This window comes from Leopardus geoffroyi, chromosome B4, assembly GCF_018350155.1.
Source record: "Leopardus geoffroyi isolate Oge1 chromosome B4, O.geoffroyi_Oge1_pat1.0, whole genome shotgun sequence".
NCBI lineage: Eukaryota > Metazoa > Chordata > Mammalia > Carnivora > Felidae > Leopardus > Leopardus geoffroyi.
Genome location: NC_059341.1, coordinates 67421740 through 67434317, shown reverse-complemented (window position 1 = coordinate 67434317; position 12578 = coordinate 67421740). Strand labels below are relative to the sequence as shown.

General features: G+C 38.8%; 1 pseudogene; it reads left to right on the top strand.

Annotated features, from left to right (window-relative positions):
* Positions 1 to 8621: 8621 nt before the first annotated feature.
* LOC123591811 lies at positions 8622 to 9092 on the top strand (annotated as a pseudogene).
* The last annotated feature ends 3486 nt before the right edge of the window (positions 9093 to 12578 follow it).

The following is a 12578-nucleotide window of genomic DNA, read 5'->3' as shown; positions in this document are numbered from 1 at the left end:
TTAAGGAATACAGGTTGTAGCAGGACAGGTTGCAGTTGGTATTTTCAATTGGTTTTATTACTTTTTTCATAATTGCACTGCTTTACTGAAAGTCTTTTCAATTATAGTATGTGGTTATTAATGCTGTAAAAAGGAATTTGATTTCTTTCCAAACAAGTGATTATAAAGTCTATGTTAGGTGCAAATTCTTACATAATGATAATAGTATGCTTTGGCCTCAAGATTGTTAAACTTTCCTGCCAATATTGGCCAGTATTTTGAATGCTGGTTTCAAATGAGTTTATTATGCTATTGAGTTTTTTAAAATTTTTATTAAGTTTTTTAATTTTAATTCCAGTATAGTTAACTACAGTGTTGTATTCAAGTGTACAATATAGTGATTCAACAGTTGTTTTCATCACTCAGTGCTCACCATGATTGTGAACTCTTTAATCCCCACAACTTATTTCACCCCCCCTCCTGCCCTCCTCTAGTAATCATCAGTTTGTTCTTTATAGTTAAGAGTCTGTTTCTGGATTCCTCTCTCTTTCTCCCTTTTTTCCCCTTTGTTTCTTAAATTCCACACATGAGTAAAATCATGGTATTTGTCTTTCTCTATTTTACTTATATGCTATTAGGTTTTTAAATTTCATATAGATCTTCAAATCTAATCACCTTATTTATTATAATCCAAATGAGAGTGATAGATTTCTAAAACAGTGTCTTAAAGCCAATGTTTAGCTAAATACTGCAAAGAGGAACACTAAAAATCCTCAGTGAACACTTTTAAAATAAATTACGTAGGCTTGTGGTCTTTCCTTTCCAACCTTTAATGTGATTGGTGTCATTTTTTTGCAGTTTAAGAAAGAACTCATTTAAATTTTCAAATGTATCTGAAAAGTACACATCCTATCATGAGATTATAATATAAATTTTCTTTTTTAATTGATTGAAAAGATTAATAATAATACCAGATAGTAAACAATGTATTTTTAAACAGCATTCTTTGGAGAGCCATCTTACTCCTATATTCAAAAGTTCCCTTACAGCCAAGAGGTAGTTCAGCAGACTAGAGTTGTGTTTTTCAAACAGTGGGTTCCAACACTTGGTAGGTTCTGAAGTCATTTCAGTGTCTTCAAAACAATTTATTTTTAAAAAAGAAACTGGATAACTTATTAATAGCATAGAAAACATCAGAGAGCATCTTTCTTAGTAAAGGTAATCTTTTAAAAATTAAGTATTATGTATGTATGTGTCTGGGTATATTTCCTACAGTGGGTCATGGTCAGAAATTTTATTGACCTAGAGGATACTGTGTATAGAACCACGGATAGAAATCAGATTACCTAGAGAAAGAGGAGACCTAATCAGAGAACTTACTGATGATATATCTGGTGAAATGAGGATTCTCAGCTGTCTGGTTAGAGACTTAGACACCCAAGGCCCAGGTCATGACCTCCATATCTGTGGGAGCTGAGTTGAGACCACATTCTCTTGAGATTTCCCACTATAATTTGCACCAATGAGGATATTAATGCAAAGTCATATGACACCTGTGCTAGTAGGCAGTAATGAAAGTACTCTCACTAAACCTCAGTTTAAAAATGGTTTGTTGGGGCACCTGGGTTGCTCAGTCAGTTAAGTGTCTGACTGTTAATTTCACCTCAGGTCATGGTCTCATGAGTTCAAGCCCTGTATTGGGGCTCCGCATCTACTGCATGAACCTGCTTTGGATTCTGTGTCTCCCTCTCTCTCTGCTCCTCTCCTGCTCATGCTCTCTGTCTATCTCAAAAATAAATAAACATTAGAATAAATAAATAAATAAATAAATAAATAAATAAATAAATGGTTTGTTAATTTAAAGTCTTATCTAACAAGGAGCCTATTCAGTATCCTTGATTTATGAAGTCATCAAAATATTAAAATGTCAACATGCAAGGAAATTACCAGTGACATAATTTGATTAACATTATCCAGAAAATATACTTGACATTTACCTGTGAAATTTGATACCCTTGAGAGTTATCTAGCACAGAGATATATAGTCCTATCAATTTTTCTTTTTATCAAAATCAAATAGTCCCTTGGGAAAACCTACCAATTGTATCTATTTTGTAGTTTTTCTGTTTTTAAAGACAGAAAAAGACAGTTTATTGCTGAATAAAGATTATGACACAAGATTATTAGAGTAATAAAATGGCATCTCTGTATATAGGACAAACTTAATTATTAATTTGGGGTTTGTATATGGCCTTATTTATATTAACATTTGAGAATACCAAGTATTTACCTATTGTTGTATCTGTAGGAAAACATGGCAAGAGATCCTTCATTGGAGCTTGTTATTTTACCTGAGGCATCTGCCTCTTTTCTCTCTCATAGCCCTGCTACTTATATTACATAATGACCTTAACTGTACGTGTAAACATGCCTCAGGAGAACTCTGGGATGCTGATGGGAAACTGAGGACACTTACACAGATGTGATCTTTGTAAGGAAAGTTCTGCCGGGGTGGGGTCAGTTGGGGAAGTAGGTAAAGTATGAGAGAGGTCTGGTTTAACTGATGCATCTTCTGGAGATTTTTCTTTTTTTTTCTTTTTTTAATTAAAAAATGTTTAGTTTTGAGAGAGAGAGAGAGAGAGAACATGAGTAGGGGAGGGACAGAGAGAGAGGGAGACACAGAATCCAAAGCAGGTTCCAGGCTCTGAGCTGTCAGCAAAGAGACCGACATAGGGCTTGAACCCATGAACCATGAGATTGTGACCTGAGCCAAAGTTGGATGCTTAACTGACTGTGCCATCCAGGTGCTCCATCATCTTCTAGAGATTTTTCTAAGCCAATGCTGTCTGATAGAAGTATGATGTGAGCCACATGTGTAAGTTAAAATTTTCTAGTAGCCACATTAAAAAAGTAAAAAAAAAAAAAATAGGTAAAATTAATTTTAATAATGTATTTTATTTATCACAATGTACCCAAAATATTATTTCAATGTGTGCAATACAGAAATCAATGAGATACATTGCATTTCATTTTTATGCTGTTTTAAAAATCTGGCAAATATTTATACCAACAGCACTTCTCAATTCGGATTTTAAATTTTCATTAGAAATATTTTATCTGCATTTAGACTTTATAAAGCTTACAGGTGAAAAAGTAAATTCACAGTATGCCTGGTTGGCTCAGTTGAAAGAGCTTGTGATTCTTGATAAGTTCAAGTCCAAGCTAGGTGTAGAGAATACTTAGATAAATAAAACTTAAAAAAAAAAAGAAAAACTGAATTGATGTATCCAAGTTATTCCAAACATACTTAAAAGTTCTCCCTTGAATTCAGTATTAGTTTTTCAGTTTAAATTTAAATTGACTAAAATAAAAAATTCAGTTCCTCAGTTGCACTAGCCAGATTTCAAGTGCTCAATACCACACATAACTAATGGCTACAGTATTGAGACAACACAATTATAAGCAGTGGTGACCTTGAATTAACTCCTCTAGGAATGGATTCCTCTGTTACAAATTCAGAAATGAGAGTTTATATTATACGAATTTTTCTTTCAGAAACTAACCTAAAAAGATGAGAGATGAAGCTTCCTACTCTTTTTGACATGAGGAAGGCAGTGGAATTAGAGGGAATTAGGACTGACCTGGGTCACTGGAGCAATTAGTCAATCTATCTATACCACTGTAATGGAGATTATAAGGGTCTCTACCTCTCAGTTGGTTAAGCAGATTGATAAAGGATGTGCTCAATACACAGGTTTTTGTTGTTGTTTTTTTGTTGTTGTTTTGTTTTTAATTAAGTAGATGGTTTGTACTTCAGTAAATTAATTGGGCATATAAATGTTCTTCCTTCTTCCCTATTTCCATTTTTTTCTTTGTAACTGAAATCTAGATCTAGTTGTATCATAGAAATTAGAAATTATTTGACTTACTGCAGAAATTATTTTAGGAATAGAGAGATCAGGGAACTATTCCAGTTGTGGATGAAGAAAAACAGCTGCATTTTCTTCCTGCCTATATTGATATATATATTTTTTAATGTTTATTTATCTCTGAGAGAGAGAGACAGGCAGAGCATGAGAGAGGAAGGGGCAGAGAGAGGGGGAAACAGAACTTGAAGCAGGCTCCAGGCTCCGAGCTGTCAGCACAGAGCCTGACTCGGGGCTCGAACTCACGGACTGCGAGATCATGACCTGAGCTGAAAACCAAGAGTCAGATGCTCAACTGACTGAGCCACCCAGGCACTCCTTTATTTTGATTCTTAACAGTTCTTTATTAGAGTAGTATAGGTTTATAAATAAAATTAATTTACCCATCAGAGGGTCATGTGATAGTTAAACAGCAAAATGTAAGTATAATTGTGATACAATTAAATGATATGCCAATGATTTATTAATCAATGATTAAATATACTCAAAGCTTGAACTGAATCAAGCTCTTCCAGAACCTGAGGGCATGGGAGGAGGGCGTTCTTACAGAATCTGAGGAGCAGTGGCCTCTCTCAAGGTCTAGCTGCTTCTGTTTGGGCTCCCAAACAGCTTCTGTTACTCTCAGCTGTGTGTGAGCCCACATTATGACCTATCAAGTGAAGGGACTGCTTTTATCTTCCACCTGAGGAAGAGCTCTTGGATTTTGATTCTCTCCTCAGGTTTGTTCATCATGTGACTTTACACAGGGCTTTGTTTGTCAATCTGTCAATGGAGAAATGATAAACTGAGAGTCAAAGCTGAAATTATGCACACATTAGGCATCTCTGTTCGTCTATTCATTCAGCAGTAATGTTTTCTAGGGATATAGAAAATGACTCTCACATAATTCTCTCATTCTCACAGAAGTTCTAGCTTTCCAGAGGCAGGAGAACAAAAAAATATAATAAAGCATTATAGGTATGATAGCCAATTCTACCTAGGCCGAGGTGGGGTGCCAGAGAAATGATTCATAAAAGAGGGGATCTCGAGAGTCTTGAAACATTATAAATGCTAATGCTGCAGAGAGGGGTAGGGGTGGGGAAGGGCAGTCCAAGCAGAGCCTGAGGCCAAAGCCAAGAGACTTGACACCATGCAGTGTGCTCCAAGGAGCCGTAAGTCATTGGTCATGGTTGAAGCCTAGCTTTTGCATACCATCCCAGGAAACGAGAATTTCATCATGCCTAGTGAAAGAGCCAACAAAAGGTTATATGCTGGGGAGTAGTAGGATCTAACTGGTGTCTAGAAATATCACTCTGAAAGCAGAGGAGAAGATGGATGGGAAGTATATCTGTTCCCATAAGACACTATATCCATCGCAATAGCCCAGGCACAAGAGGATGGAGATGTATGAATGAAAGCCGTAGCGATTAGGAAACAGAAAAGGGAATTAATTTTCATGTCATCAGTTATGTAAGAAATACAAAAGAAATACTGTGCTCAGAAGTTTAAGGTTTACTTAGAGACTTCACTCACTCATGAAAAGTTTGATTCTCCATTCTCTGAAATCCTGACTCAGTAAGTATGGGTGGTGCCTGGGAATCTGTATTAAGCAATAACAACAACAAACTGTCCAGATGATTCTGTTGAGCAGCCAGGATGGACATCCACAGGCCTAAAAAAATAATTCTTGAAGTTGAAAGGAGTCATATCAGAGTCATTGCACGAGGCTTCTTCTGTGAAAGTGGTTCTTCTACTTTTTTTACAATGTCCACTTGGCAGAGGGGAAAAAGTGCCCTGAGGCTCTCAGGAAAGAACTAACAGGTGTTTTGCAAATTGGCTGAATTTGTGCAGAAGCCAGCTCTTTGTAGATTCATGAATTAGAGCTCCCCATAAAATGTTAATAGTGTGTTAATTTTAGTTTATGAATATAAACTTTGGTCTTGTCCTAAAGTGACCACTGGTGTTTTGTCTAAGCCCATATTAACTGAGAAATTTCAGCCTTTCAGGGTTACTATCCTGAAGACATCTGATGAGGAATTCTAGGTGCCTGAGGCTGTTTGAACCAGGGGTTGAGAGATTAGGGAGAGGAAAATGATGTAAGATAATAACACAGTCCCCAGATCCCATGACCTTTTAACTTGCACATTTCTAGGGAGCCAGATTTTTGCTTGATAAACTTTTGGCAAAATTCTCAGGAATAGATTTTAGTATTTCCACCAGAGGGCAGTGATGTCTTCTACAATGTTAGTGTCTGTGGTTAAGAAAATTTGTCATTCTTTTTTTGGACTTGCAGTGGGTGTGAGTAGGAAGAACTGATTAATTCTGACTGCCCATGGTCATTAGGGTGGATTTGAAGCCAAATTCCAGCAGAACACAGAGCAGGGAAGGTTAAATAGCATCTGCAGAACTACAGAGTCTTTTAAACCAGAGTGACTGCTTGATTAAATCAGTTGCCACTGTTGGTTAAATCGAATAGCTATCTTAAGACTCTGAAAATTCATAATTCGTGAAGCTCCTGTCTAGTAGCCTTAGGACTCAGATTTGGCAAGAGTTATGGGTCCCATGAAACCACAAGAAACAGATTTATACTACAACAGAGGACAGGGGAAAATTGCTTCTGAAGAACTCATACTCTTAATGGCTTCGGGCTCTGTCTGTCGCTAATTCCACCTTAGCTTGTTATGAGAGATTCAGCTGCTGGAAGAATGAAATGATATTTCCACTGGGATAATATTAATGGGCATGGCCTTTAGCAAGACTGAGGAGCAATCCCGGTGTTATGGTAGAAAAATGATTTCAGAATTGGGGGTAGATATTTGGATGCTGGTGGTACCCTTTTAATGATAGAGGACTGTCACTTACTATAATGGGTGTGGGTTAGGATCCTAAAATGTGTGTGTGTGTGTGTGTGTGTGTGTGTGTGTGTGTGTGTTCCTGGCTCTGCCACCAAGTGTGTAATCTTGACTAAGTCAGTTGTCCCCTCTGGTCTCCACAGTCCATACCTGTAAAATGAGTCAGTTCGTCCAGGTAAGCTTTTAGAATCATCACAGCTATAAAATTTTAAATTCTATGAAAACACAAATCTATTCCTACTGTAGGATTGAGCTACCATCTGGACAGCTCCTAGTGGCTCTGTGGAAGAGGCTTTTAAGTATGGACACGAAGTGGGGGACCCTTTACCAACTTTATCCAGCAGCACAGATTTTGAATTTTAGTCATAAAAGAACACAGTTCTTTGCTGTATTCAATGGGCAAAGACCTGGGAGAAATGGATGATATCAAGTTTCATCTAGAAGGCATTAGTACATTTATTTCCACCCCATTACTTTACAAATGAGGAAGAGGAGTCGAGCCAAGTGTCTTCAAAATTCATTCATGCAGACACTGTTCTGGGTGGAGATACAAAAGCAAACAAGGCAGACAGAGTTCCTGTGCTCTTGAGCTTAAATTTGAGCTGAGAAGAGCTAAGTGTACAGTGTTGAGGATAGTGGGAGATCAGAGAGCAAAGTAGAGGAAGAAGAAGGCAAGTACAAAGGTTCCATTTCATCTAGGTTTTCTGAGAAGGCCTCTCAAGAAGACCGTTTTGAACAGTGTCCTCAGGAAGTCACCTGGGGATTGTTTTAGGTGCAGAGAACAGTGAGTGCGAAGGCTTGGGGGCAACCCAAGAATAATGTGCAGAACCAGGATTTGCTCATTCACTGGTGCATTCATTCACTCGTTCAACAAACACTCAGTGCCTGCTCTGTGATATGCCCTGTTTCTGCCCCAGGATTAGAATCTTGAATTAGAATTCAAAAGCATTTGTGTTCAACCACCTCAAATACTGCCTCCCTGATATAGTGTACTTTTCTTCAGCACTCACTCTTTGCTGGGTACCTTGTAGGCATTTTGTTGAAATTAATCTTCAAAACAATTCCATGAGAATGTTTTGTAAAGAATAAAAATAAATATACTAAGAAATGAAGAAAAATGGAACCTAATGTCATTTATTTCAGTATGTACTAAGTTAGATGGAAAGACTCATTCCTTTGTCTTGTGAATAACTGCTATAAGTTATCAAAGTGACTCCGTTGATATTATTCAGTTAATTCATGTGGATGTTTACTGAGCTTCTACCTTTGCCTGGTGTGGTATTGGAAAAATGAATAAAGTAGGAAGTCACACCAAGAATTGCAGTAAGTTGATAAATCTTCTAAGTGTCGGGGGGAAGTAAGAATGAACACGGTGGCAAGAGGATCTAAACGAAGAATCTGAGTCTTCCTGGGGGAAGGCAGGAAAAGCTTTATAAATCAAGGAAGCCTTGGGCAGGAAATTGAAGGTATTGTGCCACGGGGCCATGGACGCATACCTTCAGCACTGTGTGAAGCAGATACTTTAAAGGGGTTACTACGGGAAAACTTACAAGCAGAGAATTGTTTGTGCGGTAAAGCAGAATCTTCTGCTCTCTCACTGACCTGTAGTTTAGTCCAGTGCTAGGATGCATACATGATGGCTTATGTTCCAGTTTAAAGAGGTTCCAACCCTGTAAGGTCAGAGGAATGGAGGACATGCCTGCGACTATGTAACAAGGGGTGAGCAAATGATATTGTTAGAAAGGGGAGCCTCAGAGGCCTAACAGCTCTTGTTTTCTAGACTTTTTTGTATGTTAAACCAGACCCCCTGAGACAGCTCTCTGTTAATCTATCTGAAGGGGAAGGAGTGAGTCTGCAGGCCCATCAAGATCTGTCTTTCATGAAGATGGTGCTGAAGGTGACGAAGGAAGCCCCTACCCCTTGCTTTGAAGGTCAGAAAGTGGTGCTGAAAGGCATCCACAATCACACAAAAAAAGAAGATATGCAAGTTTCCTACATTCCAATGGCCCAAGACACTTCATCTTCGAAGGCAGCCCAAATATCCTCGTGAGAACGCCCTCAGGAGAAACAAGTTTGACCACTGTGACATCATCAAGTTCCCCCTGACTACCGAGTCAGCCATGAAGAAAATAGAAGACAACAATACATTTGTCTTCATTGTGGATGTCAAGGCCAACAAGCACCTAATCAAACAGGCTGTGAAGAAGCTCTGTGATGTTGACATGGCCAAGGTCAACACTCTGGTCAGGCCCGATGGAGAAAAGAAGGCATATGTTTGACTGGCTCCTGACTATGATGCTTTGGATGTTGCCAACAAAATTGGGATCATCTAAACTGAGTCCAGCTGGCTAAATCTGAATTTAAACTGTTTCACCATAAAAAAAGGATCTGTCTGTTTTTGGATGGATGAGTAGGAGTGTAAAGGGGCAGGAGGGCATTCCTGAAAGAGGGAACAGTGTATTTAACTGGAGGAAAACTAGAAACCATGGTGTGTTTAGAGAACTGCAGATATATTGTCAGGATTATACAGTGTGAGGTAGGTGGGAGATGGGCCTCAGAAGGTGAGGGGCATCTGGAAGGGGGATTCTAGAAAGGTTACCTGAAGAAGCATATCCAGATGGTTTTATATGTCGCGTTAAGGTATTCGAAGTTTACATTTTAGGCCAGCAGAGCCAGTCACATACCCTATGTGAGTGATGTGAGTGGTGGTGGACTGTGGTGGCCTGGGATCCAGGGCATCACCATTCAATGGGAAGTAGGTGGCATTCAGCTCCATGTGGTTACTGAATGTGGAAATTTGTGTCCAGTGTTACCAGAGATTTGGATTTTTCAAGCTGAGCCATAAATTTAAATTTGTACACAAAATATTCTCATTTTAATGTTGGAAACAAGTTCAAATTTACTTAACAAATAAGTGGTCCAAACTGAACATTAACTGGATTGGTCTCTGGTTTCTGATCCTTGCAGGGGAGTGAAAGGGGTGTCATGTGAAATCTTAATAGAATAGCTGATCAGTTTTGGTTTCTAAAGGGATTATTCTAAGGGTACTAGATGACTTAGTCAGTTAAACCTCCAACTCTTGATCTTGGCTGATGTCATGATTTCACAGTTTGTGAGTTTGAGCCCCAAGATGGGATCTGTACTGATGGTGTGGAGCCTGCTAGGGATTCTGTCTCTCCCTCTCTCTCTGCCCTCCCCAACTTGTGCGCTCTCTCTCTCTCTCACTCTCAAAATAAATAAACTTAAAAAAATAAAAGGATTGTTCTGGAAATAATAAGTAGAATAAATTGAAGAAGGCTAGGATAGAATCAAGAAGAGTAATAATGAGGCTTTTGAAATAGAAATTGAGGAGCTGAACTAAAGCAAAGGTAGCAGAGATGACGCTAAGGGATATTTAGAGGAATTGGCAAGATTTGGTGACCAGTAGGAACAGGTGTGAAAGAAAAAGGAGTATAGGATGACTTTTAGATTTCTGACTTAGATGGCTAAGTAAATGATCTTTGCATTCATTTAAATGAGGGGCTGACACTGGTTTACAAAGCAATATCCAGAATTCTTCCTGCATATATTGAGTTTGAAGTGTCTGTGGGACATCTAAATGAAGACCTCATGGCAAGTTTGGTGAATTCTGAAGCTTGGGGAAAAAATCAGATTGGGATTACGTATCAGAGAGTCATCAGTGAATGGCTCGTATACATCCTTTCAACAAATATCAATATTTTACTTCAATATTTCAGGCCTTGTGCTAGGTGCTGGGGTTAACAACACACTGGGTGTGTACTCATGAAAGGTTCAGTATGGTGAAGCAAGCAGATGGTAAACAAAGAGGCATACAAATACAATAAATACAAATTATGGTAAGTGCTATAGAGGAAATATGGTTCATATGAAGATCAAATGTGATATGGGAAAGAAATAGAAGTCACATTGGTCACCCTAAGCCGGTGGCTGAGAGGAAGTCAACATGAAAGGAGAAATAGATGGTCTTTTGTTCAGAGAAGCTCAGTCCTTAGCGCTGGAGGAGAGAAGAGTGAGAACAGCCTGGAGATCGCCCCTGCATACTAGACTGGTAAAAGGAGAAGAATTTGAAATACTGGAGTGACCCAGTGCTCAGTCTTGGGGTGTTTCTCTTTTCTATCTTCACTCGCTTTGTGATCATCTGGTTTCATAGCTTGAAATGCCATGTATGTCTTATGATCCCTAAATTTGTATCTCTTGCTCAGACTTCTCCCTTGGATTTCAGACTCATGACCCTACTGACTGTCACCCAACTGCCATGCACACGTTGATGTCTGATAGGCATCTAGTTTGGGACATGACCAAAAGCAAGCTTCTGACATTCTGTGATCCTCTCTCACTTCACCCTACTCAGCCTGAGTCTTCTGCATCCCAGCAAATGACAACTCCATTCTTCAGTTGCTGTGACCAAAAATCAGTGAGTCTTGTCGTCTCCACCTAAATGTCTTATCCTAAATCTAATTACTTCTTGTCACCTCACTGCTACCACCTTGATCAGGACTGCTAATATTTTTCATTTGGAATATTGCAATGGCCTCCTAACTGACCTTCTTCCTTTAATTCATGAACTCCTTCATTCTATTTCAGTAGAGAAGCCAGTTATCCTGTTAAAAGACAAGTCTTCTCATGTCACTTCTTTGTTAACCACCCCCCCCACCCCTGCCATGGGTTCTCACCTCAGATGGGGTAAAAGCCAAGCTCCTTCCAATGGCATACAAGGTCCTATATTATCTGTCCCCGGTTACTTCTCTTTAGTGAGTTCCTACTTTTCTCCCCCATGCGCATTTGGCACCAATCACCCTGGTCTTCTTGAAGATCTTCTTTTTTAAGTTTTTAAAAAATTATTTATTTTATAAAGGGGGTGAGGGGCACAGAGAGAGGGAGAGAGAGAATCCGAGGCAGGCTCTACACTGTCAGCCCAGAGCCTGACTCAGGGCTTGATCTCACAAACTATGAGATTCCTGTTTCAGGGCCTTTGAAATTACTATTCTCTCTTCTTGGATTGATACTCCCCCAGAAATCCACATGGTTTACTTCCTTACTTCCTTTAGGTTTTTAATCAATACCCAATATCCACTTTTCTGGCTACTTTCTCTAAATTTACAACCCAAACTGCTTATCCCACCTTCCCTGCTTTATTTTTCTTTTTCTTAGGAGTTATTTTCCAGTATTCTAAATATTTTATTAATTTTTCTTTATCTCTCTTTATAACGTAAATTCTATGAGATCAAGGATTGACTGTTTCATTTACTGTTGCATCCACAGAGCCTGTAACAGTGCCTGGCACATAAAGACCTTCAATAATGATCTTCCAAAGGAACGAACATAGGGTTAAGGAGCAGCATGAGAAACCATTTCAAGGAAAATTCATTTTCAAGGAAAGCGTAGCTGATAATCTCCCGTCAACAGAAATACCAATTAAGATAAGGACTGAAATATAGACTTAGGGGTTGTCCAGCAAGAGGCTACTAGGAATCTTAATGAGAGATGAGAGGATAAAGGTTATTTGAGTACCACAATCAGAAAGGGCATGAGGAAGTAGAAGCAGGGCATGCAAACCTTACCTGTGAACCAAGGTAGGCAGTTAGGGAAGTTGTTGACTAGAACACGACAAGAGAGTCTTGAGGTCCTAATGTTTCCTGAATGTGTGAGATACTGTTCCTCAGGTTTAAAAAAAATATTTATTTTTTATTTTATTTTTTATGTATATGAAATTTATTGTCAAATTGGTTTCCATACAACACCCAGTGGTCATCCCAACAGGTGCCCTCCTCAATGCCCATCACCCACTTTCCTCTCCTCCCCACCCCCCATCAACCCTCAG